Source organism: Pteropus medius, unplaced genomic scaffold, assembly GCF_902729225.1.
Source record: "Pteropus medius unplaced genomic scaffold, Ma_sr-lr_union100, whole genome shotgun sequence".
In the NCBI taxonomy this organism is placed as follows: domain Eukaryota; kingdom Metazoa; phylum Chordata; class Mammalia; order Chiroptera; family Pteropodidae; genus Pteropus; species Pteropus medius.
Genome location: NW_024352784.1, coordinates 17,497,241 through 17,516,983, shown reverse-complemented (window position 1 = coordinate 17,516,983; position 19,743 = coordinate 17,497,241). Strand labels below are relative to the sequence as shown.

The following is a 19,743-nucleotide window of genomic DNA, read 5'->3' as shown; positions in this document are numbered from 1 at the left end:
CTATTTTTTTTCACATTTTCTTTTTTCTTATTGGTCTTGTTGCTTTCCAGATTTCTCCCTGGAAATTTAAATAACTGTGTTTCAGGTTCCTTTCCTCCAGCTGTATTAGCTTTCAGATCTCCATGCTGAGGCTCATTTGGTAATTTCCTGCCCATGTTTCTAAGCTGTGCAGCCCCTTTCTGTTACTTGCTTGTCCTTAGAGGTTTTGCTATGTCTTTCATTTCAGCTTGATCTGCAGATTTAATTAGTGAGATGCATGTCCTTCCATTTCAAGAGTGCATAAGGTAATGGCAGTCCTCTGCAACAGCAGGCGGATAATAGAAACAAGGAAGGAGGGAGGTTGTACTGTAACAGCTCTCTGCAAAATAAGGGGTTTGGGAAGGTAAAAGAAGATGTGGAAGATGTGATGAAACAGCTGGGAATATGACCTTACTGTAGGAAATGCCCCCCAGATTTGTCAGGCTGTTCCGCATGTATGGTATGGCAGCACCTACTAGTACAATTTCAGAAGCAGAAATGCAAAGGGTGATTGAGGTGGAGACAAGTGAGATGTCAGTTTAGGAAAGAGCCTAGGGAGATGCAGCCTCAAATATGAAAGATTTTTGCAATTTAATCTCTAGGAATAAACTCTACATCTGTCTTGGGTCAGGTTTCTGGGAAACAGACTATGAGATGAAATTTTGCTGGGGAGTGCTCTCAGAAACACCTGTGAGCGAGTGAAGGAAGCAGGATCAGGTGGAAGGAGTTTGTCATGCAGTTTCAACAAGGATCTCAGCTGATTCCCTGCAGAGTTCTCTGAAGCTGAGTGCCCCTGCAGAGGAGTTGTGCTTTGAAGCAAGGATGAGAGCCTTTATATCCCTACGTGGGCCAGTCATTGGGCTGCCTCTAGAGAGGGAGGATAAACTTGGGTGAGGCTGCTTTTTTTCTGAAGAGGGTAATTCCAGGCAAAGGACTTAGCTGAGAGTCATCACAGCCCACTTTCCCAGCAGCTGGGAGAAAGAATATTTCAGTTCTGACGGGGTCTGGGTGGCACACCACATCATCCACTACATCATCTTATAAAACCATGTAAACTCTCAGTGGCGTTTGGCACTACCGAACATTCCCTAATCAGCAAGTGGCTTTCTTCCTTTGTCTTCTGTGACTCAGCCATCTTTTGCTCTCCATCCCTGCTCTGGTTCTTTCTCTTTCCCCTCAGCCACCATTTGCTTTTTAAATATAGGCATCTGTTGTCATTGGAGCTGACTGGTATCCTGGCCCTGATATGAGGGATGTTTAAGTTCGAAGATGCAGAGCAAAATGGGCCAAAGGGGGTATGTCCTGGAAAAAAGAGGTGCTGGTCCAAATCCCCTTCCCCAGCCTCGCCCCTATGTACCTAACACTCCAGCTTCTTCCTGCCTCCATGCTTCCTTTCCATTTCCCAGTCAAACCCGTGCATCAGGGCCCCTTTCTAATGGGCCAAGGGGAAGGCCCAGCTCCTGCCTCATCATCAGGAAACTCAGCTGCACAGGTAAGTGACCCCTAAGCCGCTGTGGGGCCCACAACCCTGCCACTTCTCTGATGCCCATACAGGCTGGTTCATGGGACTTTGCTATATACTATTATTGACCTCTTGGCCCTATTTAACACAGGCCACAGAACCAAAAGTTCCCCTCAGTCCTTCTGAAAACATGAGGTAACGAGTGTAGGAAGGGAACACACAATTTCTGTCTTTCTGCTTGCAGTACAGCTCGCAGGTCTTTTCCCCTTGGAACCACATTCATTACTATTGGGAGTTGCCAGGATAATTCTCTTCAGTAACTTTTCCATTAGCTGTTCTAACTAAGTCTCCATACTACATCACCACATGCTTCTCAAACTGGAAAATGCACAGCCCCGATTCTGTTCAGGGGGAATGCAAAACAGAGTATCCGATATATCTTTGTGGAACAATCTAGTTTATTTCAAGATTCTGGGAAAATCAAGAACTTCAATAAGAACCAACCATGCCCAATGAACATGGAAGAAGAGAGGAGCAGGGGTGGGGGGCATGGCCCCAGGAAAAACAGTCCAGTCTCTGAAGTTTCACCCAGGTAGGGGCCAAGGGGTAGATCTGTAGCGAGGGTGGCCTCTTCTCCCGTCCTCCACAGAGGGCTCCAGGCATCCTCCAAGCTCACCAGGGTACAATGCTTCTGAAGGCCATGGAGATGTCCGGTACCATCTTGACTTGAATCCTGTGCAGAGAATTCTGGGGCAGTTTGCACACCTATCATCCACTGGACCACATCCTTCACACACAGCGTGTATAGTCCGTGCACTCCTTCCACTTGCGGTTGTTTGCATCCAGCCTCTGGCCAAGCTCCTATACCATATTGCCAGCCTCCCTGGAGCTCAGCGTTTGTTTTTTTGTTTTTTTTGTTTGTTTGTTTTTTGAGAGTGGTTTGAGCTCCCCAAAGCCTTTGTGGCCCTGCCTTGGCCTTCCACAGGTAACTGTAACGGTTTCACTTTGTTGCTACGCTTTTTGAAGGATGGCCTACAGCAGAAGTGTAATACAAAGTTCAAAAACCTCCTTGCCACCCCGTGACTGCCTTGGCTACGGTCAGAGGAAGAGGTTGTGGTCTTGTCATCAGGCTGTCGAGTGTGAAGTAAGTTCTCCTCTTTGTTTCCCTCTGGGGCTCTGTTGCTGCCGGTGGTGTGGGTGGAGAGGGAGCCCCGAGGGCCATGCTGAGAGGCAGAGCTGGGGGTGGCATTCTTCAGTTCTAGTCCATCAGGGGAGGTGCTGTTCCCCAACTCTGGTTGAAGTACGGGAGTGGTGGTCCCCGACTCCCGTCGGGGTGCGGCAGTGGCCGTCCCCGACTCCCGTCGGGGTGCGGCAGTGGCGGTGCCCGACTCCCGTCGGGGTGCGGCAGTGGCGGTCCCCGACTCCCGTCGGGGTGCGGCAGTGGCGGTCCCCGACTCCCGTCGGGGTGCGGCAGTGGCGGTGCCCGACTCGGGTCGGGGTGCGGGAGTGGCGGTGCCCGACTCGGGTCGGGAAGGTGCTGCAGCGATGGCAGTTGCCGACTCCCGTCGAGGAGTGCAGCGGTGGCGGTCCCCGACTCCGGTAAAGTCGCGGTACTGGCGGTCTACGGCTTCCGTTAAAGTGCGGCAGTGGCGGTCACGGCTCAAGTCAGGGTCGCGGCAGTGGTTCCCCGACTCCGATGAGTGCGGTGGCGGCGGTGCCCGGCTTCCCGGTCGGGGAGTCGCGCCGAGTGGCGGTGCCGGCTCCGGTCGGTGCCGCTGATGTGCGGCGGTGTGACTCGGAGATTAAATTGGCATTGGTGACCACGGCTCCGGGTCAAGACATGCCCAATGATGGTCCTCAATTCCGGTCTGGATACGCGAGAGATGGTCCCTGACTCCATTCGGGGTGTGGGAGCGATGGTCGTCCACTCCAGGCTGGCTGTGGGACTGGCTGGTTCTCTGGCCTCCTGGCCTGATGGCTGGATGCTGGGGGTTAAGGAAGGAGTGCAGCTGCCAAGGAACGACTCCGCGGACCGAAAGGACCTCACTGTGATTGTCTGGGCCTTCATCTTGGGTGCTTTGTGGCTCAACATGAGATATGTGGCCATTGTTTTATCATATCTCTTGCCTCTAACAGCCTCCACAATTTGTTCCTGCTGAAACCCCAGTTTTCTCATTATCTGAGTCACCTGAGAGTTTATAAAGTTACAGGGTGGCTCTCTATAAGGCCTGAGTTCCTCTTCCTGTCCCATATTTATCCATGTGTCTTTCATAATTTCTTCGAGGGTGCCTCGGTTGTAGGGGTTAAGGGTCAAACATTTTTTTAAAATTCTCTCCAGCTCACGAGTGATGAAATAAGGGACACAATATTTCCCTTTCAGAATTTTCTTCCGTAGTTCCCTAAAATCTTCTGCCACAAATGGCAATTTTCCGATAACTGTTTCATACAGGATAACTCCCAGGCTCCATACGTCAACTCCGGGTCCGTGGTAACCTCGTCCCTGGAAGACTTCTGGGGCAACATAAGGGAGGCTGCCGCAAAAGGTACTCAGTTTATGGCCAACATACTCGTTGCTGAGCCCAAAGTCCGCGAGTTTTACATTCAGGTCAGCATCTAGAAGGATGTTCTGTGGCTTCAGGTCTCTGTGGATGATGCCCCTCTGGTGGCAATAGTGAACCGCTGATATCAGCTGCCGGAAGATGCCTTGAGCCTCGTGCTCCAACATTCTGCCACAGCCCTCGAGATAGCTGTACAAGTCCCCTCCATCCACAAGTTCCATGATGAGAAATAGTGTTTTCTCAGTATCAATGATCTCAAATAATTTTACAATATTGGGATGGTTCAGGCTTTTCAAGGAGAGAACCTCTCGAAATGGTCGATAGGACCCTTGCCGATTTATAACTTTGACGGCCACCTCCGTGCCCGTCAAAATGTGCCGGGCCAATCTCACTTTTGCAAAGCTTCCCTCACCGATAGTGTTCAGGAGCTTGTAGTGCCCAATATGGGGCTCCTTGTCAGAGATGGCTGCAAGGTTATATGCCATGGTGAACCTCTATCTACGCTCACTCACAATACTAACTATCAATACAAACTACTAGCAAAGAATGCTAACTAGACTAACTATGCTAATACTAACAGTACTAACTATGCTTACTAACAATGCTAATAAATGATACTAACTATGGTATGCTAACTGATACTAATACTAACAATGCTAACTATGCTTACTAACGATGCTGATAAATGATACTATACTATGCTAACTGATACTGATAATGCTAACTATGCTAATAAATAATACTAATAAACAATGCTAACTATACTAACAATACCAATGCTAATTCTACTAAATGTACTAACAATGCTAACTAACAATGCTAACTAACAATACTAACTGAAAAAAAAGTTTAAAGAAAAAAAGAAAAAAAACAAGGAAAATAAAAAGAAAAAATATGAAAAAAAAGAATAAAGAAAAAAAGGGGAAAATAAAATGAAAAAAGTGAAAAAAAGAAAAAGAACAATGAAAAAAGAACTAAAAAAAAAAAAAGAAAAAAAGGAATAAGAAAAAATGAGAAAAAGAAAGGGTAAAAACAGAAGGAAAAATAAGCAAAACAAGAACCAAAGGAAAAATAAGCAAAACAAGAACCAAAGGAAAAATAAGCAAAACAAGAACCAAAACAAGAACCAAAAAACAAGCTAACTAGTCCAGTCCAACAGGTCACCACAGATCAGCTTCCTGGGCTCTAAGGACAAAACCTTAGGCCAGGCGGGGCCTTATATAGGAGTGGTTTGTAATTCCATCACAGTGGTGCCTTATGAGGTCGGAGCAAGGCATGGACCAATCACGGCTGGGGATAAACCCCAGTGGTTTTCTCACTTCTTGGTCTCAAGACCTCCTTACAGTTAGGAAAAAAAAAGGAAAAAGAAAAAGAAAAGAAAGGACCCCAAAGACATTTTTGTTTATAAGAGAGTAAAGATTGATATTTACTTTATTAGAAATTAAAATCTGTAGGACATTTCAGTGATCTTTTCGTTTATAATTTGACAATCTGTAATAATTTTTGTCATTTAAAGACTTGAGTGTCCACACTTAAAATATTCCCTTTTCTTAAAAATGATGCTACAACTTTAATATAATGATATTATAGGAAAATTTGCTGTTCATAAGACAAGATAAGGTACATTATTAACATCTCCAAAGCTGAGAGGAGGTAGCTTTCATTATATTTTTGCCAATAAGATAATGAGCAGATTTCTCATCAGAAACTATGGCGACCAAGAGGTAGTGGGTTGATGTATTCAAACAGTCAAAGGAAGAAAGCTATTAACCAAGAATCCTACATCTGGCAAATTGATCTGAAAATTGGGAGACTTTGAAACCTTCATAGATAAACCAGCACTGAGAGAGTTGTCGCTATGTCTGCCCTGCATGTTAGCAGCACATCCTCCAGGTTGGAATGAAAAGACACTGGCCAGAGACTCAAAGTCCTTTGAAGAAATAAAAATCTCTGCTAAAACTCAATGCTTGGAAAATTATAAAAGCTAGTACTATTGTGACTTTGGTTTGTAGCTCGACTTTTTTGTTCTCTACTTGTTTTAAGAGATTAATGTATTAAAAAAATAATTGTTTATGTTTTTGGATACACAATGTATAATTGTGATTAATTTGGTGACATCAATACCAGGTTGGGGTCAGAGCTGTGAAGGAGCAGAGTTTTTATATGTTCTTGAAGTTAAGCTGGTACAGATTCATTTAAGAATATTTTAACTTTAGGATGTTAGGTCATTCAGGTGACCAAAATATATTTCTCATATATAATAATAAATAAGTAAATGTTCTTTTTGTTCCGTATCACCTGTAATACACTCTTTTTGACCCTTTTGTTAACATTCTCCCTGGGAAATCTTAGCCATGCACATTTTCCCTTTTCTTCTTCCTCTACTGATTTTCAATTAAGTCAAGCTTTCATCTTACTTCTAAAACAACAATCCAATTTCTAACTCTTGGTTGGGGTGCCTCCTACAGAATGTGTCTGGTAATGGAGTCTGTATCTTCCTCTGATCCAAACATATCTCATTTAATGAAACATATAGCCAGCCTCACAAGGATGGTAGATGTGGAGTTGTCCCAAATCTTGCTACTCAAAAGTATGATTCATGGGCCAGCTGTTTGTTGGAAACAGAATCTTAGTCCCCATTCAGACCTACTGAATCCGAATCTCCATTTTAACAAGACCAAGGATTCATAAGCACATCAAAGTTTGAGAAGCATTCTCCCTCAAACTCCATATACAATGGATAACTAATCGAATCTCTATTTTGTCTTTCAATTCCTCTATCAAGGACATCACAATAACCTCCTAAGTGACCTTTCTGCCCTCAGTCTCTCTCCTATAGTTGATCCTTCATACTGATGTATACTATTATCCTAAAACATATGTCCTCTTGCACAAACTTTCAAATGCTTCCACAGCCCTAGAGGGTAAGTTCTAAAGGCCTAACTTGGAACCCATGTCCTGCTTTTCTGTTTTTAACCTTCCATCACCCCCTTTCACATACCCACCCTTCAAACTTACTGGTCTACTTTTGCCTGAATACACATACACACCATTGTGTCATCCTTTGTGCTGTTTCTTGTGAAACATCCTGTTGCCGCCTACTTTGTCAAAATCTTACTTAGCCTTTAAGGTCCCACATAAATGACTTGTCTTTCAAGAGTCCCCTTGAGCTTCTTACCTGAACTAGTCTCAAAACACATTGGCCATCTCTATTTTGTTCCACTTTTATTTTACTTTGTGTGAAGCCTAAATCTTAGTACCTAGCAAAAGACATAGCATATGATTCTCACTTTCATGTCTCTTAGTCGCATCACTTGGCCACCTCTGAAATAGGCTTCGGAGACGCTACATGGTTCCACGTAATGAGTGATGGATTATGCTGAATATCTCAGGGCACGTTCACCTGAGATTTCCCATGGTTTTCCCAAGCCTGGCTTCTTGCCTTAACATCTATACATCATGTGCTTCTCCCTTCTCTTTCCCTGACTTCCTGGTTTCCTACCATCAGAGTGGAAGGAGAGAGATCTATTTTCCTTTGCTAACTCTGTCTGAAGTGACAGAGTTGATCGATGCGTTGCTGTGCCCGCCCAGGAAAGCCAGTATGATTGTCTTCCCGTGATTGGGTCGACAGCATTCAATCTTTTAGTAACTGAAAAGTGAAGTTCACTTTGGAGCTCAGTTTTGCCTGTTTATGGTGGATTCCAGCTATATTTTTTTTTATGTCTGCTGTTGTTATATTGTTGCCGTTGGTATTAATATCTGGCAAATTTACTTGCTGTGGTTTTATACTGACTACATCAAAATAATAAAAAAGAGAGAAAGCAATAGTGTAAACTTTAGAGTGTGAGGAAATGGCAATCCAAGTGAAATGGCGAAGGTTAATCAAGACCTACATAACTTCATAAATCTAGCTCTTAGGCAGTTGTAATCCTAGAAGAGGGAGACCTGTTTGGATAATAACACTTTCCATACTTGTTGAAGACAAAATAAGTTTTTTGCTCTATCATCAGAAAAGCTCATTCCTGGGGTATGAATACTATTATAGTAATCCTTACATTAGGAGTAAAGCAGAGAACAACATGGAGTGAGGAGCCCTCTTTGGCACAGTATCTACCTGGTATTTAATATCAGTGAATACCAGGATAAAAGAGTCCTTTAAAAAAAAAAAATTCCCATGAGGTCCTATAATTCCAGCTCAGGTCAGTGGCCACATTCTTAGAACTCCACGTTCTGCGATTGCCATAGCACAGTATGTACTCTAGATTCCCTCATGCTTGACAGACGCTGTAATTTTCTTGGTATCTATGTTTTTCCTACAAGTAAATGCATTTGTCAAAGCAGGAAGATACTTGTGATAGGTGCCATGAAAATAATTAGATAGATAATCTCCCTTTGATAGGTGAGCCATTAAAAAAATTAAATTTTAAAATATATCCAGACTTCAAACTAATTAACATATGTTATTGAAATATGTAAAAAAAAATTTTCTGAAATATTGGAATAGAGAAATAAACCTTAGTGGGGGGAAGGAGACTTATTTTCTGTACCTCTATATTTCTCTGTCTCCTGATGAGATTGCCCAGCTGTTAAGACTTTCATTTATGGAAAAAAATATTCCTTACTATGGGAAGAATTAAAAACAGTGTTGAGACCCTTAAGAACCCTAAGACAAGGTTTTCAACTGCCTGCCAACTCTTACTAATTCTTTAGGCCTCAGATTTGTCTCCTCTTTGGTTGACTAGTAAGACCATAACTTAGAAAAATTGCCTCCTACTTGTCCAATTCGAATTTAATTCAACAAATACATTTTGTTTCCATACTGGTTGCTTTTGCTTCTTGTTTACAGAGATGATCTAAGAGTTCCCTAGGAGATGCATGTGCGAAATTGGTAAAGACTTCAGGAGCACTATCAAGGTGAAGCCTCTCAGGACCAGAGACTCTATTCACATATACTTTCCTCTCAAATTTACCCAACCACGTTCATACTTATGTCTGTGACCCTGCTCATCCATTGATTGATTGGTTCAACAAATCCTTATCGAGATTAGACACAGTGCTAGGCCCTAAAATACAAAAGTGAATGTAACAAAGAATAGCTGTTCTCAAAATGCTTGTAGTTTAGTGGAGATAGGTAGATAAGGATAAGATAAAGATAGGAAAGAGGTTGATGAAAACCACCAGAGAGGTTAACAAAGAAGCACAAAGAAGATAACTATCTTTGTCTCATGAGAGTTTGGAGAGGGCTTCTTTCTATATCAAGACCTGAAAAATAAGTGGATAGGAAGCAAAAACAAGGTAGGAAGAGTATTTCAGGAATAAGCATGTGCAAAGATCTTGAAGAACATGTTTGGGGATAGGCAAATGATTTGTCGTCGTACAAGTGCTTACTCAGCACTTACTATGTATAAAATGTAGTAGTATTCAATACTTAGATGGGTTAGAAGGTATTATTGTGGAAGCAGGGAGATCAGTTGAGAAGGAAGGTGTTAGAATAAATATTGAGGAGGTAAAAATAAAAGATTTATTTATAGTCAGTTCATTTTCCTGATATTCTTCCCTAAATACTACCTATAGAAAAATCATTGAAGAAAAAGCTTATCATTCAGCATGCTTAGACTTATAGTTAGCTTAGGAGTTTTCCAGCATCCGACAGACATTTACTAGCTAGCTTGGAAAATGGCTCAGGGGAAAGAGTAAATTCTTTGGGAACAGACAGAGATGGGTTCAAATTGTGGCTCTGCTACATTTTAATTGGTTGGATGTGAACACCTGTCTCATGTGCATTACTATTCCCTTTCAGTTCCTTCTAGAAATCTCATCTTGACATGGCTTCTACTCCTGCTGTAAAATGTGAAATGGTACCATTCTAGGCTAGGCCATCAAAAGAAGATCAAGCCATCTCATATATTATAACCTAGGCATTTAGAGTCAAGCCTATTTTTTGAAGGATAAGTTACTTGATCAGAATTTTTGCCTCATAAAACACCAAAAGTATGTATCTGAGGGCTACTTTTTTCATTGTGTGGTGGATTGTCATAATAATGATTTATTTAGTCCAATCAATTTTTATGCCACTGTGTTCCAGGTACTGTGCTAAGTACTTTACATATATAATCTCATCCAATCCTCATCACGAGCACATGGAATAGTTATTTGTTCATTTTATGGTGAGAAAGCCGAAGCTCAGAGAGGTGGAGAGAAGTGCTCCGAAATCCACTGTGTGAGCTAAACCCATCACTAAGCTCATCAAGCTCTAAACCCCTTGTTTCTTCCGGGACGCACTGTGTTTTTGCCTTGCAAGAAATATTCAAAGCTCAGAAAGGAAACTGGAGAATTAAAGTAATGTTGTCTCCCCCTACCTCCGCCCTCAGGATATGCATAACATAGTTTAATATACAAATAGTTATGATAACTATGAACACATCTACAGGTGTTACTGTGTGTTCATCTGACACAGATCGATAACATTGATCAGGATGCCAGTTTAACTTTTCTTCACCCTACCTTATTTCTTGAAATTTTACACTATAACCCTGCCATCTATCCAGTTGGCTTTTTGGAAGAAACGGGAGGCGTGAGGTGTGCCAAATGAGGCATAATGCACTGGCTTTCTCAATTGAGGAGTGGATTTGATGCCACTGTAATAATTCAGGCAATGACATGAATCTGAATGAGTTAGCTGCTCAAGGTGAGCAGGGTTCCCAGCACTGAGCCAGAGGGGCTGGACTGAGACTTGACTCTGGATCGGCTTTCAGGCTTCTGAAGATAATAGTCTCTGGGCAATTCCTGCCATGGCTCCTGTGGGAGATTTGGCTAGCCTGCTTTGGTTGACCAAGCAGTATAATTAGCCAGAATGTTTAGAAGTAAACATTACTGAAAGAGAAATGAAACCGTTACCCATGGCTGCACCTATCCCAGAAATGGCAGAAACAACTTTAGGAATGGCTAAGTACACCAAAAAATTATAGGCCAGTAATTCTAAATGAGACTTTAAAGTTAGAAAGAGATTCAATTTCTGTCTGTAGGGTTGGCCGCTGGTCAATTTTTAAGTAAAATTTGCCTCTTCTCAACTTCTGGTTTACATTAGAAGGAATTTTCTCTAAATATTTCTGGCCGCTCGCCACTCCTTTATTCACTCAGCACCCAGGGGAGGAGGGCCAGCGCCTAATCTGATTAGTAAATTTGTGAAGAGTAAAACTCAGCTCATCAACTCCTTTTGGGAACAATAAGGCCGCAGGAAGCAGGGGTTCTTCATTGCCCCTCCATTCTGTAAATCTTATCTGCATAGGCCTGGGACTTGGAGTGGGATATAGAGAGGAGTAAGTATGACTTATTTTTAGGTTTAGTGTTAAGAAGACTGTTTAGCTCTCATACTAGTTTACATCTACTACTCTAGCTGTTATTAGTCATAAAGGCGTATTTGACCACTATCTTTCACTTATTTCTCAATTTGTTCAGAACTCAGGTTAGGGAAAAGGGTCATTAATTATCCTGGCTTGTTCAGAGGCCCCAACAACTCTATGAAAATGAAAACGTAATAAATCAGATTATTAGGTCTATGGGGAAGAAGAAAAATGAAGGAGTGCAGGGCACATGTGGTCTTTATTTCCACTCAGGATGGAATCTCTTGGAAGGGGCTGTGACTACAGCAGACAGGTTTATCTCAGACATGCGGAGAAAAGCCCCCTGACCCCATTGGTTATATGACCAGAGGAAAGGATGACCATAGAATGTTGTGGAATTGTCACCCCACAAACACCCCTTAAAAGTCTTGTATATAAATGTGGGGAATTAAATATAGGTAGTCATTATAATCATTAATAAAATAGGTTGAACTGGTTAGTCGTTCAGAAAGCCTGAACTGCTTCTGGTAATAGGTGCGACAGCTGCACTGACCCCCTCAGTCCAACAGAGCACTTATTACTTAGTAAGCTGCTTTCCTAGCTGTGGTAAAGAAGTGAATCAGAACTCTAGTGTTACAGAATCTCATTTTCAGTTCAAAGAAGATGTACAAAAGATCCTAGATAGTAATATGGATTGAATGTTACCTTATTTTCTTCTTCCCTACCTCAATATTCCCAACATCCTTACCAATTGAGATCTGTGCTTTGGCTCATTAATGTGTTTTCTTACAGTATATTGTAATAAATAGAGCCTGGAGTATAAGTGTTTTTGAGGCCTCGGTAGAGGTAAAAATAGAAGAAAGCAAGGTTGAGATCAGGTATTAATGACCACTCATGAGGCTTGTTAGATTGTGGGGGATGGAGAGAAGGGTAGATGGAAAGGAGTTTTAGGATTAGTGGCAGGTGTTCACAGCAGCCACTCCAGCGGCTCACTAGTCCCGTTGCAGGAATCAGTATATAGTCTGATGTGGGCTTGAGGAGCTTTAGATTAACCTGAATGTGGCTGTAAGAATTTTTCCTGGTCTTTCCTGTTGCCCTGCTGTGTTTTATTGGGCTACGTGCTTATGGAACAGTTTTACCCCGGTACTCTTAAAGGTGCCATTGATTTAAAAAAAAGTAATTATTTTATACATTCATTCTGTTATTCCTTAGGTGTCCCTGAAGTGTCTGCTAAGTATCCTCAGCAGGGTGGAGAGCAGGAAACACTGCGAAAGTACATGGTGGCCACGGAGGAGGGCACAATGTCCTGCCTGTGCGGTTGGCACTTTATAAATACTTACTGCTCCAGGGTTAACAGTCTGTGATTCAATAGACTGAATTAAATTAAACCAAACTTGAAATCTCAACATGATGGGAGGATACATAAGGACAGTGGATAACCTCATAATTCTGACAAAGAAAAGTATCTCATTGTTTTATTGTTCGGAGTAATAAAAATTGTGCTAATCTTTCAGTGAACAAATAGCTGTGTGAGTGAGGTCATGTGGGCAGGCAATGGTTTCAAGAATAGATTTGCAGCAATTCACTAATGAAGATATGAAAATGTCAAAACATAACTGAAACATCAAAACACATCCCAATGCATGGATTTGTAAAAGTGCCTTCTTTAAGAAAATGCCACAGTACATGTATCTCATAGAACTAATCATTACTGGAATATGAAAAATGGTCCCTGGTTACAAATTCAAGGGTGAATGTTTACAATGGCATTGAAGGGCCCTGTACATCCTACCAACTAGCTAAGTCTTCCTATAAAAATGGAAAAGATTTTTGGAGTTAATTCTTTATGAAGAATTAACATAAAAGAAGAGGGATAGATGCCTTCTCTTTCACTCTTGTAAGTAAAAACGTCAGAGTTTTTGTTAATGAAAGTCATTTAGCCAAGCTACCCATTTGAAAAGTGGATTTCCCAAAAGACATTCCAAATGGTAAACTATCCAGTACTCCATCAGCTGATATGATTTCTATAGGTGAGTTAGGGTATCCTCTTTGGGGAGGTTATGTAACTTGGTATTTCCATCGAACGGTTCAACATGTCCTTGTACTGTGGAGCCTGGCTTAGTGAATGGAGGATGGGGATGTTAAGCTTCAGCTCCCCTCTGCCCATGTGAGCGGACATTCTTGTGCAGTGACCAGTCATCAGGGCAAACAACACACTGGTTTATGTATCAAAGTGTCAGGCAGAGTATCCCATTCATTGTGGGAGGTGACTGTAGCATTGAGGCCCTGCTAATATTAGGTGGGACAATGTATGGCTGCAATTACTGTGTCCTGATTCCTTAGAATATTACACTTGATAATTTCTTTCTCTCTACCAGTCACTGAGGGTCTGACAGTGATTTCAACATTTCTGTCAGTGATTCTCCCTGGCCAGACTCACCTCAAGTATTCTCATCAAAGCTTCAAGGAGGGCAAACAGAAGCTCCTGGGTGCCTCTATATAAATTCAGAAGAGATTAAATCATTCTTGGCCAACTCATTTCTCTTTTGATGCTTTGGATATTCTTTTCGATATAATGAAGAGTTTACACAAATAATTTTTAAGGTCCCTTCCAGCTCCAAAGTCTGAGTTAAGCAAAGCCACATTTTCCACGACTACTTACTTATATGAAACTCCCAAATAAAATATAAACTGCCCAGAGAAACACTGGCACATTTGTTCACAATGTTTTATTTATTGTGAAATATGGCAGAGGCTTTTTTTTTTTATTGTTGTCGTTGTACATCTCTTAAAGTAAACTCTAAATTGCTCTAAAAATACAATTTCTATTTTTGCTTGAATTTATAAGAATCCAACTAAAAGAAAAAGGCATAAATTATTTAATTTTCAGTCAGTCCTCAGAATAGCCTACAGTTAACATAGCATGTAGAAACATTTCTGTAGATTTTCAAGAGGTTATGATGTTCACACTAGCCAAAAGTGAGTGAGTGGCACACCCTCAGCCTATGAGTCATGTTAGAAAGTTCTGAAATAATAAGTACTAGTTTTGAAATTACAAGCTTATTCTTTCAAAGTGGTTATTTAAGGAAAATAAAGAGCTCTTCCCATATCAAAATTCAGCAAAACATGCATTTTAAAATTTCAAATTAACCATAGAAAATTGGTCAAGAGAGTGAGGACCAATTTTAGAGTGAAAGGCTCACCAAAAGGCAGGATTCTGATAATAGCAATACGAAAAATATATTTTTCTCTCATTCTAGAAAGTTCAATTTAATGTGATCTGGGTAAAGTCTTCAAGGCCTTAAAAATATTGCCAAATGAGCATATTTTCAGAGTAATACACTGTGATGCTGAACTTCAATTTGTGGTTGTCTAAACAGAGTTGTGAGGTGATAAAAATATTCTAGATATATTAGATGCTACAACAATTTCACACTATTTAAGAAAATTAGTATGTATTTTTCAGAAAAGTAAACCAATCTAGATGAATTAATATCAAATATAATAAATTATTTACTTGAAATTCTATTCCCTAGGCCCAGTTTTGAATAAATGTCTATAGTATGCCTAGCAGGACCCGGAAAATGTCTCTCTAAGCAACCATGTTGAATTAATTATATTCTTTCAGCCATAAAAAATTAAAGAAAAAGAGAAACTAAAGAAAAAGGAATTAGAAGGAGAATACATTCAGCTCAAAAATAAACTATTTTTTAATCTCAAGCAGCATTTTTTGGAAAACTGAAAATGAAAATATAGCTTAATGTGAAGATAACAACATTGTAGTTATACGTGCAGATAAAGCATATCATCAAATATTGGGACTCTTTGGTCTTTATAAATTTGGAGTTGAGGATTTAGACTTGTGCCAGAGAGAAGTTGGCACTTTTACCCAGAATCAGCTCTGCCTCTTTCTACATACTCCTTCTACCCTGAGCTGCTTTTCTCTCTGACCTTCTCTCTCATTTCCAAAGTCCCTTTTCCTGCTTTTTGTCCACATAATCCAGCTCACTGTCCTTTGTTCTCTGATGGCTCTTCTCTGTTTTTTCGCTTGTTTGTTTGTTTGTTTTTTGTTTTGTTTTTTGGTTTTGGTATCCAAGTGTTCAGAAAAAAGAATCCGATTTGGATTGTAGGTTGTCAAAAATATGTGTTTATCTTATTTTCTGACTTTTAATGTTCTTTGCTTTAAAAAAAATCACTGCCTCAGAGAGGACTTCTTTGGCCACACTGCCTAAAATTGCATCCCATTACTTTTATAATTAGAATCCTAGTTACCAAAATGTAGAGAGAGTTGAGTGGAATGAGCTCAGATCCACTTCCCCACTGGACAGGAAGGAGTGGGAAAGAAAGCCCATCCCTCACCCCCGACACAAACACCCTCTTTTTCTGTTTTATTCCTTTTTTAAAAAAATGTTTATTTATTTATTTTTTTATGGTGACATTGATTAACGAAATCCAATAAGTTTTGTAGCTGTATACTTTAATAATAAGGCATATATATATATATATATATATTTTTTTTTTTTTTTTTTTTACACTGTGTGTTCAGCTCCCATAGTTAGATTTCTTTCTATCACCACCTGTAACTCTTTTACCTTGTCAACCTCCCTCCACCCCACTCCCCTCTCCCCTCTGGTAATCACTAGTCTATTGTCCATGTCCATGAGTCTCTGTTTGTTTGTCCTGTTTGTTTGTTGCTTTTAGGTTTATATCCCACGTATAAGTGATATCATGTGATTTTCAACTGAACGCCCTTTTTTTCTAACCTTCCATCCCCTGCCAGAGACTCTCCTATGCACAGAACTCAAACTCGAAGAAGCGTGTGAAAAGGATTCAATTGGACCTGGAAGGAACAGAGAATATCCCCTCATAACCACGCTACTCTTTGTCTCTACTTCATTTTATTTTCTTTAGCATCTCTCATGTTATATTTGATGTTAACTTTTGTTAGTGTTTTATTATTTTTGTAGTAGGCAGGAAACTTATGGAAACAAACTGTACCTTGGATACTCTCTAGTTTTCTAAAGTGCTACTTTGTACCTATGATATACTCATTAAGTATTTGTAAAGGGAAGGAAAAAAGGAAGGAATGAAAAAAGAAAGAAAGGTAGAAAAAAAGAAAGAAAAGAAGAAAGAAAGAAAATAAAGAAATTTTCCATATCTTAGGAAGATCTGATTTTCTCCTCTGGTGATATATGAGATGATTTTAGGTGGTATGTGGATAACTGCTTTTTATTTACTTGTTATGCATTTATTTTAGTGATTATTAGATGACTTTGTTTTTCACGAGGTCTCTTAAATGGGTATTTAAATATGAGAAACTAAGTTATAGATATTAGGTATATATTATTTTAAAAGTTTGAGAAAACATAAAGTAAAATGTTCCCCATAATTCCATGTTTTTATAAACAACAATAACCAGCATGACCATTTGTATCTTTATAGTGTTTAAAGCTGTTCAAATATGTTTCACATCTACTGTGTGCTCTTAACACTGTTTGCAAGAGAGTTCAAAAGACTTTTTCCAGGGTCCTGTATTGAGTTGGTGATAGATTCTGAACAGGGCTCAGATGTTCCGATGTGATAATAGTTCTCTCATGTCATGCTTAGTGTGGAGCTCCCCAAGTAGATGAGTAGTGAGTGTGTCGTGCGACGTTTCTGTAGGATAGAGGTGCTAAATGCACAGGCTCCAAAAACAGATTGCATTGGCTCAGGACCAGCTCCATCAATTATTAGAGGTGCCCTTGGTAAGTTACTGATCCTCTCTGTGCTTTGGTTTCTTCATCTGTAACATGGCATAATAATAACTCCTTTCCTGCTGGTTTGTTGCAAGAACTAAATGAATTAATGTAAGCACCTAGAGAAGTGTCTGGGACTTTGTTAGTGTGATGGTTTTCTAGTGCAGGAATATTTATAACCAGCTGGAATTATAGCCTGCTTCCTTCTAGTCTATTTTTCTCTGTGCTATGTGTGCAGAGAGATTCAAGCAGCATGCCCTGAACCAAAAATGTATCTGTTTGAGGTACCCAGCATTAATTTATAGCTACTAGAGTACTGATGAATGCATTTTAATAATTATACTCTTATTAAGTGAACATTTCATAGATGTGGGAGATGACAGGAGAATCTACTGAAATGAAACAAAATGTGCATGCTATGACTATCAGCTCTGGGATAATGCAAAAAATATATATTTTGATGTGAGCCATAAAGTTATTCTATTAATAATAATGAGGTCTGCATTTTTACTTTTTTGAGTGAGGGCATGCACTTGAATTCATTTGCAATATGGAATATTTTCCCATGTGTCAAGCACCTGGTGTTGGCTGAGCTTGCCTAAACCGCATGTTGTATTACACACTGTTAAGTCATTTTTATAAATTTGTGTAAATTTACACACTGCTATATGGAATCTCTGAACAATGTTCCTACCTGACAGAAATGCTTTTCTCAGAGCTGCAAGGATGTCGCTCAGCTCCTCTCTCTTCCTCTTGTTGTGGATGTGTGTCCCCACCCTTTTTCTGATGAATTTCAGGGTTCGCTTGACCTTAGAGACCTTGAGCAGCTCCTTGGCGCGCCTCTCCTAGTGGGCAAAGCCGCACACCTCTCGAATGGTGTCCTGCACAAATTTGGTGTGCTCGGTGAGGCGCCCATGGTGACCTGTGCCTCTGCAGTGGCTATGCCTCGGCTTGCTCACATCCTTGGTCACCTAGTGACACTCATTGAAGCCCATGGCCATGGGGTAGCGCAGAGCCATGGCTGCTGCTCCTCAATAGCTGCCCTGGACTCTCATCCTGTTAATGAGAATAATAATAGTACATATTTCAGAAGGCTGTTGTGAGAATTAATTGGGATACTAAATAAAAAAGCTCTTAACAATGTGCCTGTAACTCAACAATAGCAGCTTTGCTTTTATGTTTACAATAATAATAATACATTGATTAATATTATTATGAGTGAGAGAGCACAGAGGAGGAAAACATCTTACCACTATTACATATTCCAAGAAGTATTTGTAACTTATTTAAGGATCTCGCATATATCTAACCTTGAATGTCTCAGGGAGACTTTGGCAAATGGCAAAAGGATTTTTAAAAGTTTTATTTTCTACAGTTACATGGGTGAGTTGGGAGTAAAAGAGCAGACAGGATAATAGATGAAGAAATTTCAATGAATCAGAAAAATGCAGCTCTGAAGAGCTCCTCCAATTTTATGGTAGGGATGGCCTGCGTTTCTTCTCAAATTATTGTTTTTGTCACCTGTAATGCTTTATAAGTGGTCTCATTATAAAAGATGCTACTTGGCATATTCCCCTTAAAAAATGTAAAGTGAGTTAAGCTTCAAATCTGGTCTTCTGTTTTGTTTAGGAAGAGACAGTGACTATTGCTCTAAACTGGGCAACTATAGAATGACTTAAATAAGCATATCATTGCCAAAACACAGATCTCCCAGAAGCTAATAGTCCCAGGTAGGATAAAACTTTGATGATGATATTGGTAGTGATGTCCATTCAAGAGACCTACTATTATGTGGAAGTCCCAAACCTCAGTATCTCAGAATATAACCATATTTGGAGGTAAGGTCTTTAAAGAGTAGATTAAGTTAAAATGAGGCCTTTAGGGTAAAGCCCTATAATCTCACATAACTAGTGTCCTTAAAAGAAGAGGCAGAGACACCAGGGCTGCTCCCAACAGAGAAAAGACCTTGAGAGAACAGAGCAAGAATGTGGCCATGTACAAAGCGGGGAGAGAGGCCTCAAGAGAAACCAACCCTACTGACACCTTGATCTTGGACTTCCAGCCTCCAGAACTGTGAGAAAATAGATTACTGTTGTTTACACCCCACAGTCTGCAGTACCTGTTTATGGTAGCCCTGGAAAACAAATACACCTGTCTTTCCTAGAAACTTCAGCCTGACCTTTCACACTATGTGGAGCTCCACCTCTCTTTATTCATGTTTTACAGTATGAAGCTTGGCAAAGCAGTGGCATTTTCTATGAGTGACACATGTTAAATATCTGAGTGGTCCTTGTGGTTAGGCCCAGGCTGTGGTCACTGAAATAGATGATGCTACATTGTAATTTCAATGCACAGAAATCTGCTAAGGGAAAATGATACAGCTGTTTGTAAAGAGATCCTTTTGATATGCCTACACACCTCCACACACACACACACACACACACACACACACACACACACACACATACCAGTATAAAGTTATAGATACATAGTATACACAACTTTAAGGGGGGAAAAAAGCTCACACAGAGATAACTCAGTGCAACATCCCAGAGTCACAGGGAGTTATTATCTAACAGAAATAAGAGGAAGTATGAGAAAACCACAGAGAATATGTGCAATCAATC

The 19,743-nt window shown here is 40.4% G+C and overlaps 1 pseudogene; it reads right to left on the bottom strand.

Annotated features, from left to right (window-relative positions):
• Positions 1-9,042: 9,042 nt before the first annotated feature.
• LOC120590549 (60S ribosomal protein L36-like) lies at positions 9,043-18,135 on the bottom strand (annotated as a pseudogene).
• Positions 18,136-19,743: the final 1,608 nt, after the last annotated feature.